This window comes from Chionomys nivalis, chromosome X, assembly GCF_950005125.1.
Source record: "Chionomys nivalis chromosome X, mChiNiv1.1, whole genome shotgun sequence".
Taxonomy (NCBI): domain Eukaryota; kingdom Metazoa; phylum Chordata; class Mammalia; order Rodentia; family Cricetidae; genus Chionomys; species Chionomys nivalis.
In genome coordinates this window covers 6,001,589-6,028,104 of record NC_080112.1, presented here as the reverse complement: position 1 = coordinate 6,028,104, position 26,516 = coordinate 6,001,589, and the positions used below count along the sequence as shown (strand labels likewise).

At 36.6% G+C, this 26,516-nt stretch overlaps 1 protein-coding gene across 2 annotated transcripts in view; it reads left to right on the top strand.

The window, feature by feature from the left end:
• The window catches only part of Aff2 (ALF transcription elongation factor 2), a 563,721-nt gene that overhangs the window by 322,537 nt on the left and 214,668 nt on the right, over positions 1-26,516 (top strand). The window lies entirely within an intron of this gene.

The following is a 26,516-nucleotide window of genomic DNA, read 5'->3' as shown; positions in this document are numbered from 1 at the left end:
CCACCCACCTAAGGGTTGGCCTATCAAATGGGCCAAGGCGGTTTTCTTTATTAATTAACCAATGAAAGCAACAGATTAGAAAGAAGTCACTCCCACATCAAGGAAGGACACACCAGAAGCAGGCAGGAGGGGCAAAGGCGAGGGTACAGGTCCACAGACCAGAGGCTTTGGGACTGCACTGCCTGTGTTGATGCAAACCTAAACCTGAGTACTGTAATGCGGTGGACTACTTCCTAGTACCTAATGCTACAGTGCATCAGGATTAGACAGTTCTTGCTGAGTACTGTTCCTTCTAATAATAAAATCAATTTGACCATTTGGAACAAGATTTAGTAATGGGCCTCATCCAAGCCTCTGAATATGCACATTACACTTTGGAACTGTACATAATTGCTCAATTGCACCTGCAAATCATGTTGTTAGCTCACTAATTATTCAAATAGTGGGGGCAATTCCACAATTGTGTGTGTAATTGTGTTAATTGTTAATGCAGTTAGGTACAGGTGCACCGTGACTAATTACACATGCAGACGCAGCTCCTGATCAGCCTACTGTCTCCACGCAGGGGCTGCCCCTCTCAGAGAAAGACATAAGTGGGTGATACAAAACCACTTACTGTTAGTATAGGTCCATCTGGCATAGCTTTTCCCTTGGGAGCTCCATATACATTTGAGAAACAATCAGATCTTTGAATTAATTCATCTGTTTTTTTTTTTTTTTTGCATACCCTGTGCCCACTCACCCCTTCCAGACAGAATAAGGCATAGGGTACAGGCCCAGTGTGCTTGCATTCATTCATACACAGAGTCACACACAGAACCATGCTAAGTTTAGTTCTGAGGTTGGCTCTATTAATCTTTCTGCTGGTGGTCCCTTTGCCTGTAGAGATCAGCTTTTGGTCAAGGATTTTAATTATGTCTTTGCCTATCACCCATATGGTTTTAGAAATATCTCTTAGTTCATGACAGCAATTTTGTTCCAAAGGCAAGATGCAGATTAGGTGCCTTCTAGAATACTTTGATGGTTTATGTTGCTGGAACAAAACAGGGATCCAAGGCCACATTCATGCTTTTCCCTTATCTCTTCTTTCAATCCAGGCACACGTCAGACTGTAGTTAGGCTCAGAGCACAGTGACAACATTCATAGCTATAAGTCTGATAAAACTTGAAGTCTTCTTTCTTTCTGTGGGTCAGCAACCAGTTCTATAGTTCACTCTGTAAGAGATATGTATGCTATAGATATGCCTTTCGTTTTTCAAAACTGACTCAATTTTAAGTATCCTGAACAGTTGTCCCCATTTACCAGGAGTTCTTAAGATCTGATACACCCCAAGATGCTTGACATTTTAATGATAAAATCTCTTACCAAGAAATTCACGTAGATATACATACAAAATTGCAAATATGATTTCAGGTTCCCTGAAGATCATTCATATATTCCAGATCATATTATAAAGCCTTTTTACAAATTAAAAAGGTGTTACTGCCTAACAAAATATTGCTTCTATGTTTGTCTGTTTGTTTTGCTTGCTTTGAAACCAGTTCTCACTATGTATCTCTGGCTTGCCTAGAACTTGGTATGTAGACTAAGCTAGCCTTAAACTTTCAGAAATCCATCTGCCTCTGCCTCCCAAGTGCTGGGATTTAAGGTTTTTTTCCACTATGACTAAAGTGCTTGGTTGTGATGGAATTTCAAAGTGCCACCTCTCAGAAGTGATTTGCGTATGTAACACATTATTACATGAAAGGACTCCCATTTAAGGCATATCACTGAATGAAACTGATAGAAATCACATTGCAAATATATTTAAGTCACATTTACATGAACTCTAAGATGATAAATTCTGCTTTTAAGCTTAGAAAGATATGATCAAACCATTACGAGTTTTTATTTTCATGACCATTTCTCAAAATGCAGTTGGATATTTAAAAAATGAGTGTTTACAGCCAAGCATGTAAGCATGTGTTTGTTTATTTGGACAGAGGAAAGAGACAGAAAAGATCAAAAGGTATGTTAGAGATGGTACAGGATGTACATCTATGAAATTTAGCCACAGATCCTCTTTATATAGAACATGGAATTTCCAAGTTGCATGTGCACATTATATCTTGAGTCCTTGACATCAACAATATGTATTTACTATTCAGACTTTGTGTTTGTTAAACCTGGCACTAAGGAACTCTGGCTAGCTTTCTCAAAAGAAACTTTATGTACCCTCACTGCTTTGAGATATTTACATATCTTCCCTGTTATAAGAGATAAAAACTAAGCTTGTAAGGCAATTGGCAAAATAGAATGAAAACACACAAACAAATTAGTCTGTGAACAATACCAGGGCAAGTTTTGAAGAGGAAGCACTCAGGTGAGGTGGTAAGGGAATCCACTCCAATTTGCTTTGTCTCTTAGTAGCAATGTGCTCAGCATATTAGCTGCATGGAGAATGGAACTGACCCACTTTCACACAAGCATGAAGCCCAGCAAGGTGCCTAGTGGAACACAGGGATAATGCTGGAACTCACTTTACAGAATTGTTGAGGGGAATCAATGAGGTGATGTTTGTAAGACATTTAACAAAATTTCCTGCTCTTATTAGATACTTAGTAAATGTGACTGTAGCTTGCACCATTGATATTTTTCTTGGTTTGGTTTGCTGAGGTAAGGCATCACTATGTAGTCTAGTCTGGCTTTAAACTTGTGATTCTCCTACTTCAAACTCCTGCTTGCTGGAATTGTGGGCATGTACCACCACATCCACTTTCGTTGCCTGTTTTTTTGTGCTGTTATTATTTCTATTACTCTCACTTCATTCCTATAAATGCTAAAGATAAATACCGGAGTGCCTTAGCTTTCTTGTACCGCCGTAGTATTGGACGAAGACTCCAATATATGAAATTTGGAAAAAGACAAATAATACTTAACAATGGTTATTAATAATGTGTTGTATTGTATTTGTCTTTTAAACCCTTACAGCGTTGTCTACATCAGCGTATTGACTATTGTTTTTATAAATATAGACCCTATTCAGAGACCAACAAGACTGGATTTTAATCTTATTTCTCTTCTCATAGATCATCCAAGTCTATTTTCACATCAAAATGTAAGGTTTCAGATCCCTGCCATAATGCACATTATAAGCACTAGAATATATGTGGTGTCTGTATACATACATATGCAAAGTAACCTTGAATAATAGATTCTAAGTAAAGGTGGTTATGAATCAAACGTTTTGCTGAATAAGGGATGAAAAATGAGTTTATAAATGTTTGAAACCAGGGCTGGAGAAATGGCTCAGTGCTTGAGTAGTAGCTGCTCTTCCAGAGGTCCTGAGTTCAATTCCCAGTAACCACATGGTGGCTCATAACCACCCATGATGAGATTTGGTGCTCTCTATCGGCCTGCAAGCAGACGTACAGGCAAAACACTGTATATATAATAAATAAATAAATGATTGAAGCCTAAATGTCTTATAAATGTTGGGCAGATGAAAGTTAACTCCTTTGACAATTAATCCTCATTTTAATTTCATTTTATGACTTTATATCTGCTTACGTGTAATTAAAGCATTTATTTAATTGATCTTATCAAGTAAAAACCAGAAGCCAGATATCAGGGTAAAATCTGGAAGATCAGAGAACCAGGAGCTTCCTACCTGTCTCCTTTCTCCTTCCAAAAGGCAAAGATCCTATCTAAACCCCACCTTATCACTTCCTTTTTCCACCTCCCGAGTGGTGGGATTAAAGGGGTGAGCCAGGAGTGTTGGGATTAAAGGCATATGCCACCACTAGCCAGCTTCTATAATTAACTAGTGGCTAGCTCCATCCACCCTTTGATCTCCAGTCAAACCATATTTGTCAGAACACAAACAAAATATCACACAACATGTAACGGTAAGAGATAAATGTAATGGTTGTACTGCTGTAAGAAGTAATCCACCTTTTAGCCAGGCAGTGGTTGCCCACACCTTTAATCCCAGCATTCTAGAGGCAGAGGCAGGTCTGTGACCTCTCTGAGGTCAAGGCCAACCTGGACTACAAGGGCTAGTTCTAGATCGGGGACCAAAGCTACAGAGAAATTCTGTCTTGAAAAGCCAATAAATAAATAATAAGAAATAAATTTTAAAAAGAAGTTATCCAACTCTTTGAATTACTTTTTAACAACAGCCAGAATTACCATTCTGTGAACATGTGTGTTTGAATAGTCTAAGTCACCATCTACATGCGTAATACTGATTTGTGGATAGTCAAAGTCAGTTTATCACTCCAGACTAAAAGATACCTATTAAGATTTTAAATATTTGTGCCACTTTATAAGAGTGAAAATCTCTCAGCAATGACCTTAGATCTTAACTAGGTTGCAATACCTAACAGCTGAGAAGCAGAAAATAGGCATTTGTCCAGAGACTGAGAAAATTGAAAGTTTACATTGTCATTGTTTATTATAGTTTCAGTTCATTGATACAGAAATTGCACAACCAAGTTCATATTCCATTTTGGATGTTTGTCTCACCATTATAAAGAAGACATAATGTGCAACATTTATTATTAGGTTGAAATAGATTAGAAAATTAGTAACTTGGAAAATCCAACTTAATAATCACTGATTTTTTTTACACTTTGTTAATTGCTGTAAATCACAGAGATGTAGATCCAAGTGATTGTTGTGTTGAAGACAGTTAAAAGATATGGAATCTCTAATCACTATGATGAAAGAGACTGTCATCAATAAAGTGGCTCTGGAGCTAGGGCGTCATATTGATCTGTGCTTGAGAATGTGCAGGCTCTGTCTCAGTTAGCTTGTCCCTCCAGTACTATAAAACATATAATAGCACATTTGCTGGAAGAAGAAAATCTCTATTTCAGCTAAGGGTACTTGGTTCATTTTTAGGTGTTTATGAGAGCCTTCTCAATGGAAGCCTAGATTGTCATTCATGGGATCTATAAATTGATATACATATATACATACATACATCCTTACTAACCACAGCTTCAGTGCATTTGGCAAGACAACTCTTGGACAAATCACTTTGCAGAATGTTCAGAAACTTAGTATTTCACAATTATCCGTGTGCTGCAATTTTTTTCATACTGTAAAGCAGTGCAGAATATTGAGTAAAAGTACATACTAAATAACTCAATACAACAAAAATGAAGAATGAACATTTTATTTCCATTAACTTTTCTATTTTCCACAGTTCCACAGAGCCACATATCAAGGACCGTGTCTATATGGATCCCTAATAATACAAAATTGACATGACTGCAGGTTAGCAGACCATTGCATTTACATGTGGACGCCTATGTGCAGGGTTGGCCCACCTTCCCACTGTCTTCCTCCTGTTCTCACCATGCTCTCCTTTTTGCTTGAGTGGTCATATTTTGAAGTTTCCCCAGGACCAGTTTTTCAGGCAGTCACGTTTCTCATCACATCTGAGGGATGCTGTGCTTTGCATGGTAATGAGGCCCTCTTTGTTTCAGCTGCTGCACTGCTCTCAGGAACTCCCATCAGGCCCTACATTCTGCAGGCTAATGCCATTTGGGTAGTAAGTAAAGAGATTCTAAGAGAAAACAGCAGTCTTATTACCAGACTAATTCAAAGGAAAAACTTATTTAGCTCTGTTCCTAATGTTAAACGGTTATGTTTACTCTGGCCTTAATTTTTCATGCATAAAAACATCTTATGAACACAAGTTGCTTGTATTGTATAGGCATGCTTGCCTATATTATTGTGTCCATTTATTTAACAGAGTTAAAAAAAAGAAGTTGTACTAAGTTTGTGACACTCACTTAAATATGTTCAAGAGAGAGGAATGGTATTTCTGGAATGCATTGCTTTCCTTATGAATTTAGTAGCTGTGGTAGTGTATTTCCCAACAGAACTGCTGAAGAATATTACTTTTCTATCTTCTCTTGAAATGATTGCTATTTGGTTTAAATTATTTTAAATTGTATCCTAAGAACATATTACCTCTACAGAGATGTGGTCTGTCAACTTTATAAAATGTGTGCCCATGCCTTATCTCAACCAATTAAGAATCCTGTTTTTGCAGTCTTATCTAGACCCCAGGAAATTAGTAAGAACTTGGTACAGTCAAAGGATAGAGAGACTAAGTTTTTCTATTTACTTTCTCTCTAGCCGATCTTGCTCGCATTTCAGTAGAATTCCTATACCACAAATAAATAAAAACACCATTTATTACAAAAGATGATTATTTTACCAGAAATCTCCTGGGAACCTTAGGAATAATAGTAATACATAAATATAATATTGAAGTCATAATAGATTGTAGAGAGAATCAGGCCCATTTGTTTCGTGGTGAAAAAACCTATAGCGCAGAGAGCAGCAATAATTCATCAGTGGCACATAGAAAAATAAATGAATTTTGATGAAATATGGGCCCCAGAATAGAGCAGTGACCCTACATAGTGAATTTTTACACAAACAAAAGGTGCTTTGGAAGCCATTCATGGTATGGAAACCTGTTAATCTCAGCAAATGAGAGATGGAGATAAGCAGATGTTAAATTTGAGACCAGCTTGGGCTACTTAGCAAAATGCCTATCTAAAAATTGTTTTGATAAAATGAAGAACATCTGACAATCAAATCCTTATGGAGTGTCCTGAAAGGAAAGGTAATAAATTCTTACATCCCAAAACATTGGCCATAGAATATCATCAAATCATATACAACCAACATTTTTGCCAATATAATCAATTCATGAAACCATCAATTATACTTTTATACTTTGGAGGAATCTCCAGTATATAAAATATTTATTCTGGCAGCCTCTCCATTTCATAGATGAAGAGCTCAAGAGACTAGAGTAAGGGTCCTGGATTCAATTTCCAGTACAAAAAAAAAAAAAAATGGACACGAGAAATGTTTTCAGACAAGGGTATAAAGATAAAATTTTCCAACTTCACTTTTTTTTTTAATTTGATGAATACAGAAACTGGATTCATTTAAGCACTGCCTGACCCACTAGCTCTAACTTCTTATTGGCTAATTCTTACATCTTAATTTAACCCATTTCTATTAATCTGTGTATTGCCATGTGACTATGGCTTACAGGCAAGATTTTAACCAGCATCCGTATCAGGCAGGAGATCTACGGCATCTGTCACTCTGCCCTTCTTCCCAGCATTCAGTTCTGTCTACTCTGCCCACCAAAGTTCTGTCCTATCAACTAGGCCAAGGCAGTTTCTTTATTCATTACCTAATGAAAACAACACACAAACTAAAGAAACTCCCACACCAGTGAGCCACAATATGGGTGCTGGAAGTCAAATCTGTATCCTCTGGAAGAGCAGCCAGTGAGTGCTCTTAATCACCAAGCCATCTCTTCCATGCTCTGACCTCATTTGTTTTATGTGTGCTACATTGTGATTTTATATTAAGCCGCATGATAGAGAATATTCATTTTTCAAACCAACTAGGTCTCTGACATGTAAATTTGTTGAATGTTGTAAACGATGGAATTGGTTGTCAAAGGGTCACATTGGCTTAAAATTGAAAAAACAATTTTAATAAGAGTAGATTACAAAACACATTTCAAAGCCAATGACAGGAAGAGCAGAATTTTCTTCCATTTGAAGCCAATGGAACCAACTAACCACTAGTGAACACATTAGATAGAACTTGTGAAAAATGTTACCTTTGAAATTGGTAAACACTACTACTCTGAAGCCTGCTAGCACTCTGTTTAGTCCAGATGCAAGGGAAAGTTGACCTTGTTAGTGAGTTCATCTCTCTATTTGCTTCTCAGTTAGTAAATCTGAATAAACTTTGTGCCTTTAAAATAAATGAGAGAGGCCGGGCGGTGGTGGCACACGCCTTTAATCCCAGCACTCGGGAGGCAGAGACAGGGGGATCTCTGTGAGTTCGAGACCAGCCTGGTCTACAAGAGCTAGTTCCAGGACAGGCTCCAAAACCACAGAGAAGCCCTGTCTCAAAAAACCAAAAAAAAAAAAAAAAAATGAGAGAGACATTTCAAAATGACCCTTTTACCACAAGATTGAGAAGCTATGGGACAATCTATATTTATTCTTGTATGTGTATATGCACATATCATATATGCCGATAAAACACTCCAATTTCAAATATAGAAATATACAACAGGCCAATTATATTTATAACATTCAGGCCAACAAGAAGGCTTAGGAGGTAAATGCACTCAGTACCAAGACTGGAAACTCAACAAGTTCAATTCCAATATGACAGTAGAGAACCAATTTAACAAGCTGTCTTCTGACTCTTTATTTTTTTATTATTTATTTATTAATTTATTTAATTGTTAAAGATTTCTGCCTACTCCCCAGCACCGCCTCCCATTTCCCTCCCCCTCCCCCAATCAAGTTGCCATCCCTCATCAGACCGAAAAGCAGTCAGGGTTCCCTGCCCTGTGGGAAGTCCAAGGACCCCCCCCCTCCATCCAGGTCTAGTAAGGTGAGCATCCAAACTGCCTAGGCTCCCACAAAGCCAGTACGTGCAGTAGGATCAAAACCCAATGCCATTGTTCTTGACTTCTCAGCAGTCCTGATTGTCTGTTATGTTCAGCAAGTCCGGTTTTATCCCATGCTTTTTCAGACCCAGTCCAGCTGGCCTTGGTGAGTTCCCGATAGATCATCCCCATTGTCTCAGTATGTGGGTGCACCCCTCGCGTTCCTGAGTTCCTGGCTCATGCTCTCTCTCCTTCTGATCCTGATTTGAACCTAGGGGTTTCAGTCCGGTGCTCCAATGTGGGTCTCTGTCTCTGTCTCCTTTCATTGCCTGATGAAGGTTAATATCCAGGAGGATAACTATATGTTTTTCTTTGGGTTCACCTTCTTATTTAGCTTCTCTAGGATGACGAATTATATGCTCAATGTCCTTTATTTATGGCTAGAAACCAATTATGAGTGAGTACACCCCATGTTCCTCTTTTTGGGTCTGGATTACCTCACTCAGGATACTGTTTTCTATTTCCGTCCATTTGCATGCAAAATTCAAGAAGTCATTGTGTTTTACTGCTGAGTAGTACTCTAATATGTATATATTCCATACTTTCTTCATCCATTCTTCCATTGAAGGGCATCCAGGTTGTTTCCAGGTTCTGGCTATTACAAACAATGCTGCTATGAACATAGTTGAGCATATATTTTGTTGTATGATAGGGCATCTCTTGGGTATATTCCCAAGAGTGGTATTGCTGGGTCCAGGGGTAGGTTGATCCCGAATTTCCTGAGAAACCACCAAACTGCTTTCAAAAGTGGTTGCACAAGTTTGCATTCCCACCAACAATGGATGAGTATACCCCTTACTCCACAACCTCTCTAGTTAAGGCTATCATTGGTGTTTTTGATTTTAGCCATTCTGACAGGTGTAAGATGGTATCTTAAAGTTGTTTTGGTTTACATTTCCCTGATCGCTAAGGAAGTTGAGCATGACCTTAAGTGTCTTTTGGCCATTTGAACTTTTTCTGTTGAGAATTCTCTGTTCAGCTCAGTGCCACATTTTATAATTGAGTTGATTAGTTTTTTACAGTCTAGTTTCTTGAGTTCTTTATATATTTTGGATTTCAGACCTTTGTCAGTTGTGGGGTTGGTGAAGATCTTCTCCCAGTCAGTGGGTTGCCTTTTTGTCTTAGTGACAGTGTCCTTTGCTTTACAGAAGCTTCTCAGTTTCAGGAGGTCACATTTATTCAATGTTGCCCTTAATGTCTGTGCTGCTGGGGTTATACATAGGAATTGGTCTCCTGTCCCCATGTGTTGTAGAGTACTTCTCTCTTTCTCTTCTATCAGGTTCAGTGTGTTCAGACTGATATTGAGGTCTTTAATCCATTTGGACTTGAGTTTTGTGCATGGTGATAGATATGGATCTATTTTCACTCTTCTACAGATTGAAATCCAGTTATGCCACCACAATTTGTTGAAGATGCTCTCTTTTTTCCATTGTATACTTTTAGCTCCTTTATCGAAAATCAGGTGTTCATAGGCTTATGGGTTAAAGTCCGGGTCATTTATTCAATTCCATTGATCAACTTCTCTATTTTTATGCCAATACCAAGCTGTTTTCAATACTGTAGCTCTGTAATAGAGTTTGAAGTCAGGGATAGTAATGCCTCCAGATGATCCTTTGTTGTATAAGATAGTTTTGACTATCCTGGGTTTTTTGTTTTTCCATATAATGTTGATTATTGTCTTCTCCAGATCTGTGAAGAATTTTGATGGGATTTTGATGGGGATTGCATTGAATCTATAGATTGCTTTTTGAAGAACTGCCATTTTTACTATGTTGATCCTCCCAATCCAAGAGCAAGGGAGATCCTTCCATTTTCTGGTGTCCTCTTCAATTTCTTTCTTCAAAGACTTAAAGTTCTTGTCAAATAGCTCTTTCACTTCCTTGGGTCAGAGTTACCCCAAGATATTTTATGCTATTTGTGGCTATCCTGAAAGGTGATGCTTCTCTGATTTCCCTCTCTGCTTCCTTATCCTTAGTGTATAGGAAGGTAACTTATTTTTTGGAATAGCTCTTGTATCCTGCCACATTACTAAAGGTGTTTATCAGCTGTAGGAGTTCTTTGGTAGAGTTTTTGGGGTCGCTTATGTATACTATCATATCATCTGCAAATAACGAAATCTTAACTTCTTCCTTTCCAATACGAAACACCATGATCCCCTTATGTTGTCTTATTGCTATTGCTAGAACTTCAAGCACTATATTGAAGAGGTATGGAGAGAGTGGACATCCTTGTCGTGTTCCTGATTTTAGTGGGATGGCTTTGAGTTTTTCTCTGTTTAATTTAATGTTAGCTGTTGGCTTGCTGTAAATAGCTTTTATTATATTTAGGTATGACCCTTGTATCCCTAATCTCTCCAAGACCTTTATCATAAAGGGGTGTTGAATTTTGTCAAATGCTTTTTCATCATCTAATGAAATGATCATATGGTTTTTTTCTTTCAGTTTATTTATATGGAGGATTACATTGATAAATTTGCGTATGTTGGACCAGCCCTGCATCTCTGGGATGAAGCCTACTTGATCTTAATGGATAATTTTTCTAATGTGTTCTTGGATACGGTTTGCCAGTATTTTATTGAGAATTTTTGCGTCAATGTTCATGAGTGAGATAGGCCTGTAATTCTCTTTCTTGGTTGGGTCTTTGTGTGGTTTTGGTATCAGGGTAACTGTAGCTTCATATAAGGAGTTTGGCAATGACTTTTCTGTTTCTATATTGTGAAATACATTAAGGAGTATAGGTATTAGTTCTTTTTGAAAGTTCTGGTAGAATTATGCATTGAAACCATCTGGTCCTGGTCTTTTTTTTGGAAGGGAGATTTTTGATAACAGTTTCTAATTCTTCGCGACTAACAGGTCTATTTAGATCATTCACCTGGCCTTGGTTTAACTTTGGTATATGGTACTTATCTAAAAAATATGTCCATTTCTTTTGCATTTTCCAGTTTTGTGGCATACAGGCTTTTGTAGTAAGATCTAGTGATTCTCTGAATTTCCTCTGTGTCTGTGGTTATGTCCCCCTTTTCATTTCTGATCTTATTTATTTGCGTGTTCTCTCTGTGTCGTTTAATAGGTTGGATAGGTGTTTGTCGATCTTGTTGATTTTCTCCAAGAATCAACTTTTTGTTTCATTGATTCTTTGGACCACTTTCTGTGTTTCTATTTTGTTGATTTCTGCCCTCAGTTTGATTATTTCCAGTCTTCTACTCCTCCTGAGCGTGTCTGCTTCTTTTTTTTCTAGAGCTTTCAGGTGTGCTGTTAACTCCCCAATGTTTGCTTTCTCTGTTTTCTTTAAGTGGGCACTTAGTGCTATGAACTTTCCTCTTAGCACTGCTTTCATCCTGTCTCATAGGTTTGAGTATGTTGTCTCTTTGTTTTCAGTAAAATCACGGAAGGCTTTAATTTCTTTCTTAATCTCTTCCTTGACCCAGGTGTGGTTCAGTAGTTGACTGTTCGGTTTCCAAGAGTTTGTAGGGTTTCTGGGGGCAGCATTGTTGTTGCCTTCTAACTTTAATCCGTGGTGATCTGATAAGACACAGGTGGAGACTGATTTTTTTTGTATCTTTGGAGGTTTCCTTTGTTACCGAGTATGTGGTCAATTTTCGAGAAGGTTCCATGAGCTGCAGAGAAGAAGGTATATTATTTCTTATTTGGGTGGAGTGTTCTATAGATGTCTGTTAAGTCCATTTCCTTCATTATCTCCAATAATTCTCTTAATTTTCTATTAGGTTTCTCTCTGATTGACCTGTCCATTGGTGAGAGAGGTGTGTTGAAGTCTCCTACTACTAGTGTCTGTGGTTTGATGTCTGCCTTGAGTTCTAGTAATATTTCTTTTACATAGGTGGGTGCTTTTATATTAGGGGCATAGATATTCAAGATTGAGACTTCATCCTACTGAATTGTTCCCATTATGAGTATAAAGTGTCCATCTCGATCTCTTCTGATTGATTTTAGTTTGAAGTCAGTTTTGTTAAAAATTAGTATGGCCACACCTGCTTTTTTCTTAGGACCATTTGCTTGAAAAACCTTTTCCCAACCCTTTACTCTGAGTAGATGCCTGTCTTTGTGGTTGAGATGTGTTTCTTGCAAACAGCTAGGCCCCATGCCTTGTTCTTGTTTTGCTTCCTGTCTCTGGGTGCAGTGTGATCAGTTTCTCTAGCTCCTGCCTCCGTGCCTTGCCCTGTATGATGACATGTATCACTTCAAACTGTAAGCTAAAGTAAATGCTCCTTCATTAAATTGCTTCTTGTTAGTATTTACTTTTTATTGGTAAATAATACAGTGGTTGTCTTATTTATAGGTTGGATACCAGACAGAGCTTCATTTGTGAACTGAGTAGCCAATAAAAAGAATGAAGTTAAGAAATTCAACTCCTAGACATTATCTGAAAATAGACACCATAAGAAATGAGAATTTGCAGCTGTTAAAATGCAAATCTCAGAAATTAACAATCACTATTGTTGCTGTGTTTGTTTTACAAATTACAAAGTGAATTCATTTACCTAATTTCTTCATTCATGTAATTGACTAACATTTTTTTAAATATTTATTTATTATGTATACAATATTCTGTCTGTGTGTATGCCTGCAGGCCAGAAGAGGGCACCAGACCCCATTACAGATGGTTGTGAGCCACCATGTGGTTGCTGGGAATTGAACTCAGGACCTTTGGAAGAGCAAGCAATGCTCTTAACCTCTGAGCCATCTCTCTAGCCCTTAACTAACATTATATGGCATCTTATTGCTTTGTTTACCTTGGTTGTTCAGACTCCATATAATGTTATGGAGACCAAGACAAAAGATTATAACCTCCAAATTCACCACTTTACCTCACTGTACTATATAGCAAAAGACTATATGGCTAACCTCTAGTTCTGACAAAGATAGATTCTGACTTTTCAGTGGTCCAGTTTTTGGCAAAATGGTTGAGGAATAGTAGGGCATAGATTCCTGAGTATCAGAAGAGAAAGCACCAAAAAAAGGTCCTTTTCTTTTTATAACTTATTTTAAAATTTTTTCTTTCATTTGTAATTATGTGAATATAGGGGGTTGGGTATGTGTCCTAGATTGTGGATGCTCACAGAGACCAGAACAAAGTGTTGAATCCTCTGGGCCTATAGTTTCAGGTGGTTGTGAACTGCCTTATCTGAATGTTAGGAACCAAATGAAATCCTCTGCAGGAGCAGCATGCACTCTTAGCTACTGAACCATCTCTCTAGCCCATCTTTTATGTAACATCACTTCATGCTTCCATATTGCTTTCAAAGGCATTTTTAATCATATTATATTCAATAAGTTACCACAAATGTTTAAATTTTTGGAGACATATTTTCATATATGGTATAACTCTTCTGTCTGTTTCCAACAGAATGCAAACAGGGTTGACAGATCAAATCTTCTAGTCAAAGCAGCTCAAGTGGAGCTTCTTGGTTTAATTAATTAAATTGAAATGAATTGAACTTGAACTAATAGGATCATGAAGCTAGGAACCTCCTATCACAAGAGTCATATAAACAGTGCTTGTATAGAAAAGGATAATACTTTGAGGTTTTAAATCAGATGCATTGAAATTAGTATCACGTCTTCCATTCACGTGATTTTGAGACTTTGGAAAAATAATTCCATCTCTCTGACCTGCTAATGTCCTTATCTTTAAAATGTCCCAGAGAGCAAAATGTTGGAATATATAACTCTGAGGGCCCTTTTTCTAACATGAGTCTATGAGCTAAATATATTCATTTACCAAGAAAGCAATTCAAGAATACTCTATGCAATGCAAATGAACCAGTAATGTTCACTTTGCATGAAAAAGATGAAACCTTTATTGTTAGAGTTACTTCACTGATGACCTAGCCCTTCTCCTTCCTCTGTTCCATCAGATTTAGCAGATGTCAGTCATAGCTTTAATGGTTTAGGTCAAAGCAAAAAGGCAATCTTAAGGGGCAGTTATATGCCTTATTATAAATAACCAGAATTTTAAGATAGAATATTTGCCCTTGTCAACTCCATTTGACTGTTTCTCATTTCTTTATGAAAACCATGAAAAGTATATTGTGTATATGCTATAACATTAAGAATCATTTTGACCCCCTTTTAGCACCAATAAGTTCATTTCTCCACAGATTAGCAACTCTTATGAACCTGGGTTTGGGGAGAATGACAGGTTTTTTTGGAGGGGGGCTGTATTTGCATTGTCCATGGACCTATAGGGATTTCCTATAGATGGAAAACAAAACTTGTTGTGGGGAGCTGCGGGCTGTGTTCCTGCCACCCCAGCTCCCCACCACCTGGCTAGCTTATGCCCCAAAATAACAACACACAAACTGTATTCATTTAAACACTGCTCGGCCCACTAGCTCTAGCCTCTTATGGGCTAATTCTCATATTTTGCCTAACCCATTTTTAGTAATCTGTGTAGCACCAGTCTTACCGGGAAAGATTCAGCATGTCTGACCTGGTGGCTTGCTTCATCGCATCTGCTTCTGAGAGGAGCTGCCCTGCATCTGAGCTCACTTCCTCTTCCTCCCAGCATTCTGTTCACTCCACCCACCTATGTTCTAACCTATGAGGACGAAGCAGTTTCTTTATTAATTAACCAATGACCTTCCTCCGTCAAAAACTAAAGCTAAAGAGTTAACAGCAGTAGCAAGATAAGGAAATCAGTGCTAGGGGCTGGAGAGATGGCTCAGCGGTTAAGAGCATTGCCTGCTCTTCCAAAGGTCCTGAGTTCAATTCCCAGCAACCACATGGTGGCTCACAACCATCTGAAATGAGATCTGATGCCCTCTTCTGGCCTGCGGGCACACAGACAGAATATTGTATACCTAATAAATAAATATTTTTTAAAAAAAGGAAATCAGTGCTATACCTGAGTTCTCAGAGCTTAGCTTTGTTAGTGATAATAGTGGGTGCTCTTCAAGGTGTGTTCTGTGTCACGATTATATAGGCAGTGCTCCCTCAAAATGCTCTTGTTAAATTTTCAATTCTCCAGTGTATCAATTTGCAACTCTCATTTTAGAGCATCAGTATTTTACCTCTTATTTTCATAATTTGTAAAAATATCATAAACAGTGAAATAATATTATGTAGCATATAACAGTAAAAAAACATTTTGCACTATATTGGGGGATTAAATTTGTTCTTGAACATTGATTCTAAATTTTATTCACTCTAATGGGAATTTTAGGGATAAATCCATATTGAAAGACTTAATACCATAACATAGAAATAGGTCTGAGTGGCTTAAAACTCAATGACTAGCTAGAAAACAGGCAAATAATATAGCCATGTAAAGTCCTGATTATTCTCATTCTATGATCTTTGTCTCTTCAGAAGATTGTTGTAACAAATACAGTAAAATTGAGAGAAAAAGAAGGATAATGAAGCATTTTTAACCTAGTAAAGACTATAAATTCCCAAAGAAATGGTGGTTCATAGTAGCAGAAATAGACATATTTAATAACACACTTATATAAATGACATTTCATATGTCATGGAGTGTTCTTAAGATTTTTATATTAAAAGATTAATGTCTACATTCAAAGATTTAAAAGACATCTTTTGGAATTTGACCATAATTATAGAGAAGAGAAACTGAGAATCTTACTTCTGCTAAATGAAAACTAAATTATTAGATAATAGTTGATTCATTAAAACTATATCATATTGGGAAAAGATCATACTTTTTCAACATAGATTCAAAAAAGGCAAACCATTTAGAAGTTAGAGAAACACATCTGATATCTGTATGCCAGGATACATAATTTCTAATTAGTGTGATCATCATTATTTTTATTTAATTTACGTCATCAGCACAGAGCTCACTAGTTATGTCACTTACATTGGCCTATTATTTTAAATTTTAAAAGCTCCACATCTTTATGATAATACATTTAGATAAAAACTTTAAAAGTGATTCTAAAGATCTTCAAATAATACTTGATAATATAGCATCTATAGGTAATAGCTTTATTAATATCTTTCAACTCAAGTTCAACTTGAGTTCGGAAATATTACAGATTCCAGGTATGTCTTTAGCATATTTCTTTTTGCTTTTCCCAAAATGAGAATAAATGGAAACTGTGAAGTGAATTTCTCAGCCTTCTAATATATTAATGTCACTTTATCTCTGTTTCTAATGGGGTCCAACAGTGAGTCACCATCCTTAGATGAAGAAAGTCTTCCAAAGATAAGTAGTAGTCACTGAAAGACTATTACTGAATGCAGTATCAGCTGATCACCATGGCAAGGAGGAATTTTCACTTCCCACATTTAGGAAAAAAATTAATGTGATTTTTCACTACAAGCCAAGTTTCTACTTTCTGCGCTGGGACACCAAAAATATTGCAACAAAATATGCAAAACTAAGTCGAACTTTAAATTATAATGTTGGTGTCTGTCTAGTAAAATGGATGTATGCCTTACAACTGAACCCTTGAAGTTTTAAGTTTAGTCACATAAGATAAAAATCTGTCTGGTATGACAGGTAAAAAGAAGGAAAACATATTTGATGTCTAGTGATGTTTGTATATGATCAATCATATATTCTTGATTACAGTAAAAAAATAGAAATCATTATGCATTTTTCTTCAGTACACTCATTTCAGAGTTATTTTTATATGATTTGATTTTAGTTTTATTAACATAGAAAATCATGGCCCATATATATACATATATATGTGTGTGTGTGTATATATATATATATATATATATATATATATATATATATATCTTTGGTTTTGGTTTCCACCTTCTTTTTTATGTATTTTTTCATTTTACATACCAGCTATAGTTCCCCCTCCCTCCCCATCTCCTACCTCCCCATCCCCCATCCACTCCTCAGAGGTGCTAAGACCTTCCTTGGGGAGTCAACAAAGTCTGGTATTCCAAGTTGAGGCAGGACCAAACCCCTCCACTCTGTATCAAGGTTGAGCAAGGCATCTATCAATAGGGAATGGGTTCCAAAAAACCAGGTCATGCATCCAGGATAAGTCCTGGTCTCACTGCCAGTTCCTCTGTGCCAAACCAACAGATCACACCACATACCTGTCACCCACATTCAGAGGGCTTAGTTTGGTCCTATGGAGATTCTCCAGCTGTCAATCCAGAGTCCTTGGTGTCCCACTAGCTAAGGTCAAAACTGTTTCTGTGGTTTTACCCATCATGATCTTAACTCCCCTATGCTCATATGATCCCTCCTCCCTCTCTTCAACTAAGCTCCAGGAGCTCAGCCCAGTGTTTCCATCAGTTTCTAGGTGAAGGTTCTGTGATGACAATTAGGGTAATCACTAATCTGAGTATAGGGGAAGGCCAGTTCAGGCACCTTCTCCACTATTGCAGGGAGTCTTAGCTGGAATCATCTTGTAGATTTCTTAGAATTTCCCTAGCACCAGGTTATCTCTAACACCAAAATGGCTCCCTCTATCAAGATACCTCTTTCATTGCTCTCCCTCTCCATCCCTCCCCTAACTTAGCCATATTGACCTCTCATGTTCCCATCCCCTAACCCCTCCCTTCAAACAGCCTCCCAGTTTACCCATGAGATCTTAATTATTTTTCTCCCTGAGGCCCTCTATATGTGTCCCTGTTAAGGTCCTTATCTGTACCTAGCTCCTTTAGGGTTGTGAATTGTAACCTGGTTATACTTTCCTTTGCATCTAATATCCACTTTTATGAGTAAGTACATACCGTGTTTGCCTTTCTGGGTCTTGGTTACCTCACTCAAAATGTTTTTTTCTAGTTTAATCCATTTGCCTCCAAATTTCAAGGTATCGGTTTTTGTTGCTGTTGTTGTTTGTTTGTTTAACCACTGAGTGATACTCCATTGTGTAAATGTACCACATTTTCTTTATCCATACTTCAATTGAGGGCCATCTAGATTGTTTCCAGGTTCAGGCTATTACAAATAATGTTGCTATGAACATGGTTGAACAAACGTCCTTATAGCATGATTGAACATCCTTTGGGCATTTGCCCAAGAGTGGTATTGCTGCGTCTTGAAGTAGATTAATTTCTAATTTTCTGATAAACTACAATACTGTTTTCCAGAATGGCTGTTTCTACTCCTACAAGCAATAAAGGAGTGTTCCCCTTATTCTACATCCTCTCCAACATAATCTGTAATCAGTATTTTTAATCTTAGTCATTCTGACAAGTGTGGGAATGTGTCTCAGAGTTATTTTAATTTGCATTTCCCTGGCAGCTAAGGATGTTGAAAAATTCCTTAAATGTCTTTTGGCCATTTGAGTTTCTTTTGTTGAAAATTCTCTTTTTAGAACTGTACCACATTTTAAAATAGGAATTTTTGGTATTTTGATGTCTAATTTCTTGAGTTCTTTATATATTTTGGAGATCAGCCCTCTGTTAGATGTGGAGTTGGTAATGACCTTTTCCTGCTGTGGGCTGTAGGCAGCGATATTGTCTGATAGTGTCCTTTTGTCTTACAGAAGCTTCTCAGTTTCAGGAGGTCCTTTTATTAATTGTTGCTCTCAGTGTCTGTGGTGCTGATATTATATTTAGGAGGTGGTTTCCTGTGCCCATGCATTGAAGACTTTTCCCACTTTCTCTTCTATGAGGTTCACTGTAACTGGATTTATGTTGATGTGTTTGATCCATTGGACTTGAATTTTATGCATTTGAGGATAGATATGGATCTATTGGCATTCTTCTACATATCAACATCCAGAACCATTTGCTGAAGATATTTTTTTTTTCCATTTTATAATTCTGGCTTCTTTCTCAAAAATCAGGTGTTTATAAGTGTGCTGATTAATATTTGGGTCTTCAACTCAATTCCATTGTCAACCTGCCTGTTTTTATGTCAATACCAGGCTGTTTTCAGTATTGTAGCTCTGTAGTAGAGCTTGAAGTAGGGATGGTGATGCCCGAAGAAGTTCCTTTATTATACAGGATTGCTTTGGCTGGATTTTTCATTGTATTTTCATTGCTTTTTTGGCAACAATGTATATGTATGTTACTCAGGGAGAAGTTCTCACATGATTGGGCACACTGACTGTGGGATTCAAATATTATTTCTTTAAATATCGTCACAATATTAAAAATTGAGCTATGCATGCAACCACTGCTGCTGCGAATTTATGAGTACAGTGATCTTGACATATGCAGAAGGTACCTCTTTGTCCTGGTTGTCCCCTTCCTTAGGCTCATACAATTTTTCTGTATACTTTTGCATGATGGTCTTTGAGTTTGTGGGGAGTATGGTGATACAGATGCCCCACTTGTGGCTGAGCACTCCACAAACACTTATTCTCTATACTTTTACCAGCTGTAAATATCTTCATTGGCTACCATTCATTGCACAAAGAAACTTTTCTGATGAGGTCTGAGAGCTATGCTAATCTATGGGTATAGAGACACTAATTTAGAGGGCAGTTTGATACTATGTCAGTAGAAACTCCAAAAACCAAGAAACAATGGAATGATGTACTTCAAGTCCTGAATATAAATAACTACTAACCAATAATACTGTGAGCTATTGTTGAAAATGCTTTTGTACACTGTAAAGATTTTTCACTCATATTGGTGTAATAAAATGCTGATTGGCTAGTAGCCAGGCAGGAAGTATAAGTGGGGCAACAAAAGTAAGAGAATTTTGGGATGAGAAAAGGAAGAGATGCAATCACCAGCCAGACACAGAGGAAGCAAGGTAAGAATGCCTCACTGAGAAAAGGTACAAAGTCACGTGGCTAAACATAGATAACAATTGTGGGTTAATTTAAGATGTAAGAGCTACTTAATAATAAGCCTGAGCTAACAGGCCAAACAGCTTATAATTAATTTAAGCCTCAGTGTGTTTCTTTAGGACTAAATAGCTGCAGGACCAGGCAAGACAGAAACTTCTATCTACAGTGGCCATTTTTTTTTAAAAAGGGTTATATTTGGAAACTCATAGAGAGATAAAGATATTTCAAGAGAAGAAAAAGCTAAATCAAATCATAAAAAGCAAACAATTATTGTTAAAGATAATTCATGGTCTTCCACAAACAAAGGAGGAAAAAAAAGAGAATCTTCCTAATGACAGCATAGGAAAGAAAAGGTTTCATGAGAAGAATGGATGTCTTTTTGTATTTTGTCTGTTGTCTCTCAGAGGCCTGCTCTTTTCTGTTGAGAAATGGATCTAGAGGAGAGGAGGCATTGCAGGGAGCTGAGAGGAGTAAAGGGAGGAGAAACTGTGGCCAGGATGTATTATATGAGAGAAGAACATATTTCAAAATAAAATAGATGACAAAAAAGACCTGGAAAACAAACTGAATCTTACCCAATTCATTAAAGAATCAAATCTCTAATATAAAGAGAGTAGAAAAAATGATAACTAAGTCAACAACATTGCAAATAAATAGTCTTACCTCTCCAAGTAAAAGACACTAAGTGGTTTACTAGATTACAAAAATAAGATCCAATTATTTCTTACCTATAGTAAAAACATCTCACTGCCAAATTCATAAAATACTGAAAATGCAAGGATGAATATCAATATAATAAGCAAATGAAAGCCCTAAACAAGCAGAAATATTTACACTTATGTCTGACAATGTAGGCATCAAGCCAAATTAGTCAAATGAGATGAACAAATAAGATAAATAAATAAAAAGTTATGTTACAAAAAGCAAAAGTATATCAATGAAATAGTATATATGTATATATATTCACTGAGTAGTAGAATGCCAAGTTGAAAAGTAACAGTATTAGAAACAATAGAGTGACTTTAATACCCTATTTTCATCAATGGATAGATTGTGAAGATTTTTTAAATACATTAAAGAAGCTTTAGGGTTAAAAATTCACCATTAAACATGGACTTTATTGGTATATGTACAATATCTATCAATCACAAAAAAATATACCTTTTTCTAAATAGTCCATGGAACTTTCCCTATAACACATCAAATGTTAGGCCAATGTAACAAATAAAGATGAAATAATTTCTTGTGTTTCTTATCAAATCATGCAAGTTCTTTAAGAAATTTTGGAAACAATTTCAAATACTACTAGAAACAACTGAAAATGAAAGAAAAAAACTTACAAGACCCCTTAACATATATCAAAAGATGGGCAAGAACAGCTAAAACCTAATACAGCAGAAGCTTCCTAAATTTTATACATATATGAAGGTGGTATTAATTAAATTGCACAGTAACTGAGAAGACAGAGCCCAACAAGACATCCCTAATCCACAAATGCGCTTCCAGTACCAAAATGAGTTACATCTAATTAAATTGTAGGACAAAGGGAAACCCCAAACAATCCAGGCCATTGCCAAGACTATTGGTTGCTCTCCACCAACTGATGACAAGGCCCCATTGCCAAAGAAAACACTTACACCACTGAAGACCCAAGGGTTTGTGAGTGGGTTAATGTTTACATTTCTCCTTTAGTAGCATGCAGAGTACCTTTGTGTACCAAAGACTGTAGCACATAGGGGTGAAGGTTCTAGACAGGCATCACTTTACTTCTCCACATGCAATGAATTGTGTGTTTTCTTTGGTTGATTTATCAGGATATCTCTGCAACACTACAACTGTAACACATTCCCCTAATCCTAGAGTTCAAAGGAAGTGGAAATGTGCCCCCATCCCTAACCCGAAAGCTATCTCCAAGTGATAACCACTTGCAAAAGAAAAAGTAGTTTTCTTTAAGGGAGTCTCACTTGGGAAACAAACTATGCTTAAGAATAGGCCACATAGGGCTGGAGAGTTGGCTCAGTGGTTAAGAGCATTGCCTGCTCTTCCAAAGGTCCTGAGTTCAATTCCCGGCAACCACATGGTGGCTCACAACCATCTGTAATGAGGTCTGGTGCCCTCTTCTGGCCTGCAGACATACACACAGACAGAATATTGTATACATAATAAATAAATAAATAAATATTTAAAAAAAAAAAAAAAAAAAAAAGAATAGGCCACATACCCAGCAATACATGGCCAACAGAAAACTAAATCAATGGCATCTTTTGAGGTTTCTTGTATTGTAATGTTGTGTCAGAGCTTTTTATTTTATCTTTTTAAATTATGCATTTATTTATTTATAACCCTACAGGTTTTGCAAATATATTATGACTTCTGGTTTTGTGTTTTTATGGGATTTCTGAATGTGCAAACAAGTGTGTTTCTGCATCTTTATCTGTTTCTTGTGCCTTTTCTTGGGCTCTTTCCTTATGGTTGTTTGTTTGATCCTATTCTAATTTGTTTATGGTTGTTTGTTTGATCCTATTCTAATTTGTTTGTTTGGGGGTTATTTTATTATATTTTATTCATTTTATTATTTAATTATTCCTTAGATTCCTGTTTGTTTTCTAATAAAAGAGAGAAAAGGAGTAGATCTGGATGGAGAAAAGGTGGAGAGTATACTGTATGAAAGGAATCTATTTTCAACTAAAAAAAAATACATGTAGCAGCAGACTGCCTGTTCGTCCTGGCCATCCAGAACCAAAATAATCTCACAGTAACTGCTTTAATTAAATCACTGATTGGCCTGTTAGCTCTAACTTCTTATTGGCTAACTCTTGCATATTAATTTAACCCATTTCCATTAATCTGTTCATCACCACAAGGTCGTGGCCTACCAGCAATGTTTCAGCACAACTGTCTCCGCATATGTCTCTGACAGTGGCTCCATGGCTTCTCTCTGAATCTGCCCTTCTTTCTCCCAGCATTCAGTTCCATCTTCCCCGTCTATTTCTCCTCTGCCCTGTCATAGGCTCAAGCCAGCTTTCTTTGTTAACCAATTGTATTCACAGCATACAGAGCGGAATCCCACACCAAATACATAACTTCATATGAGAAAAGTTTATAGCTGTAAGTACTTACTCAAAAAATTGTTGAAGCTTCAAATAAATGATTTGATGATGGGCCTCAAGGTCTTAGAAAATAACAACAAGCCCAAGTCCCAAATAACTGGATAGAAATATTAAAAATCAGTTCCAAAATCATGAAAGAAAGACAAAAATAACAGGAAAAAGAGTTTTAAAAAATATTTATTATTTAAAAAATAATCAAAACAAACAAACCATGAAGTAAAGTAAAACAGAGCAGGGATTTATAAAATTACTGATAAAGAGGGAGCATTGCAGTGGATGCCAATAATCCTGAGAATCATTTGGGAATACTTTTTAACCTTACGTTAAAAGAAGAAAATTACCTTACCCAGTCTTGAGGCAAGGAAAAGAGCTACTTCCTGCCTCAACTTGATGGGCCATGCTTTGTTCAAGCCCACGGAAACCTTACCCCTGAGTGGATGGGGAGGAGGGTAGATGAGAAGCTGGAAGGGGGAGAGGGGAATGGAGGATGGGAAAATTGGAGGCAGGGGAAACTGAGGTCTATATGCAAAATAAAAAAATATTACTTATATAAAATAAAAAAGAAAATATAGAAGACATAGTACCTGAACACATAAGAACTACAAAATTAAAAAGAGAACAGAAACAATTTGGATATATCTGAGTAATGAAATTGAACTAATGAAAGCTCAGATATGAATAAAATCACTACTAAATTCTACCAGACCATTAAAGAAAATTAAGCACATACTTCTCAAAATATATTATAAAATAGAAACACAAGGACATGAAATCTATTCTATGAAGACTATATTACCCTGACATTAAAACTAGGTAAGGATACCATAGCCACAAAATATTAAATAAGTTTTTTAATGAGCATAGATGAAAAAATTCATAATATATACTTGCAAACTAAACACAAAGCATAAAAAGATCATAGATCATATGCTCTATCAAAATGGTTTCATTCAAAAAACTCAAGAATAGTTCAATATATACAAATCAGTATAAAAAATACCACTGCACATAAATTGAGTCAGATGGTATAAAATTATTTTGTTATCTCAATACATGCATAAAAAGCCCTTATTTTATGTTCCTTTAATTCTAGTCCTTATTTCTACAGGACTTTGATCTTGAAAAAATATTAAAACTTGTCATAGGCCTTTTCTGTAGAGAAAAATCTCAAATTTTTTTAATTAGCAAAATATTGGCAACAGATTTTTCATGAGAATTATGGAAAACACCCACTCCACCCTCTCCTATCCTACATAGTATTGCAAGTCTTAGGCCTACCTAAGAATAAAGAAAGATACAAAAGAGATAAAACCAAATTAGCCATATTTGTAGAGTGCAAAATCCTATGCTTAAAAACCTGAAATATTCCACCAGAAAACTTAGAAATATCCGGAGAAATGGCAGGATACATAAGCACAAGGAAAAAAATAATCAGTCTCTAAGCAGCTTTTCTAGGTAAAAGTGGCAAAGTTACTAAGAAGGAAATCTAGAAAAATAACCAGTTCAGAATGACTAAGACTAAACCTTATACTGAGCAGATGAAATATTGTACTGAAGGAAGAAACTTTAAAGGTTACAAGAAGATGAAAAGAGCATCTATGTTCATGGACTGGCCAAATTAATGTCAAAATTAATGTGCTACAAAAATGAACCTACAGATTCAGAGAATTTGCCATCAAATTTTCAATAATAGCAGTTAAAAGAGCAATGAAAATAACATAAACAGATAACCTCTCTGCTAGGTAGTGGAATTGCAAGCACAGGCAAAAAATGCTGCAGGTACCATTATAACTGACTTCAAATTATCCTACAGAGTCAAACTAACAAAACAGCATGGTACAGACAAATAGACCAATACAAATAGACCAAAGATCCTAACATAAGCCCAACAACTATAGCAACCTGATGTTTGACGAACATAACAAAAATACATAGTATAGTAAAAGTCAGTCTCTTCAACAAGTAGTACTTGGGAAAGCTGGATATTTACTGTAGATGACAGAACTTATCTATATCTCTCACACTATTAAAATGAACTCAAAATGAATTACTGACCTTAACATTAGCTCTGAAAGTGTTAAAGGTAAGCGTAAGTAAACTGCTTTAAGGTACAAGGGATAAGCTTTCTAAAGAGGATTCCAAAAAGCTTAGGAAATAATTGCAAGAACTGGCAAGTGATGCATATGAAATTAAAAGCTTTCTGCCCAGCAAAGGAAACAATCAATAGTGTGAAGAGACAGCTTACAGAAAGAGAGAAAAAATTTGTCAGCTATAAATCTGAAAGATGATTGATATCTAGACTCCATAATGAACTAAAAAGAGGTTAAACACCAAATATCAAATTATCCCATCACTAAATTGTCAAATCAAGTTGAATAGACAGTTCTGAAGAAATAGAATTGGTCATAAATATATGAAAGACCAACATACCTTGCCTTCAGGGAAGTGAAAAATAAAACTTATTCGTGATTCCAAATCTTCCTTTCAACATGACTATCATTTAGAACATATACAACCACAAGAATTGAAGATTCATGAAGAGTAACCCATATAAAGGACTGATGAGAATGTGAGCTATTGTAGACACTTTGGATATCATGGATGTCTATCAAAATTCTTATACTGAAAATAAACCTATAAGATGATTTATTTACACAACCTCTGAGTAAATACCTAAAGGGATCTAAGCCACCATATCACAGAAGCACTTTGTACATCCTTTTTTACTACGGCACTATTCACAACAGCCAGGATATAGGTGCATCTAGGTGCCCATCAACAAAGAATAAATAAGAAAAATGGAGTATACAGGGCAGTGGTAGTGCACACCTTTAATCCCAGCACTCAGGAGGCAGAGGCAGGTGAATCTTCATAAGTTCTAGGCCACCCTGGGCTACAGAGCTAGTTTCAGGAAAGTCAGGACTACACAGAGAAATCCTGTATCAAAAAATTTGTTTTTAAATCTGTAAAGAAAACCAAGTATATATGGACAATGGAGTTTAGTTCATTTGTAAAGGATGAATTCATAACTACTCCTAGATATATTTGAGGAGATGTTTTTATTGTAGATATGAGGGAGAGAACAGCCAGAGGCATCTGGAAGAATCCAAGTTGAACATGACCAACAGAGGAGATCTGGCCGGGAGAGGCGACAGGGAGCAAGAGAAGAGAAAGGGAGGCAAGCAGGCCAGGAGACACCCAAGAGAGGAG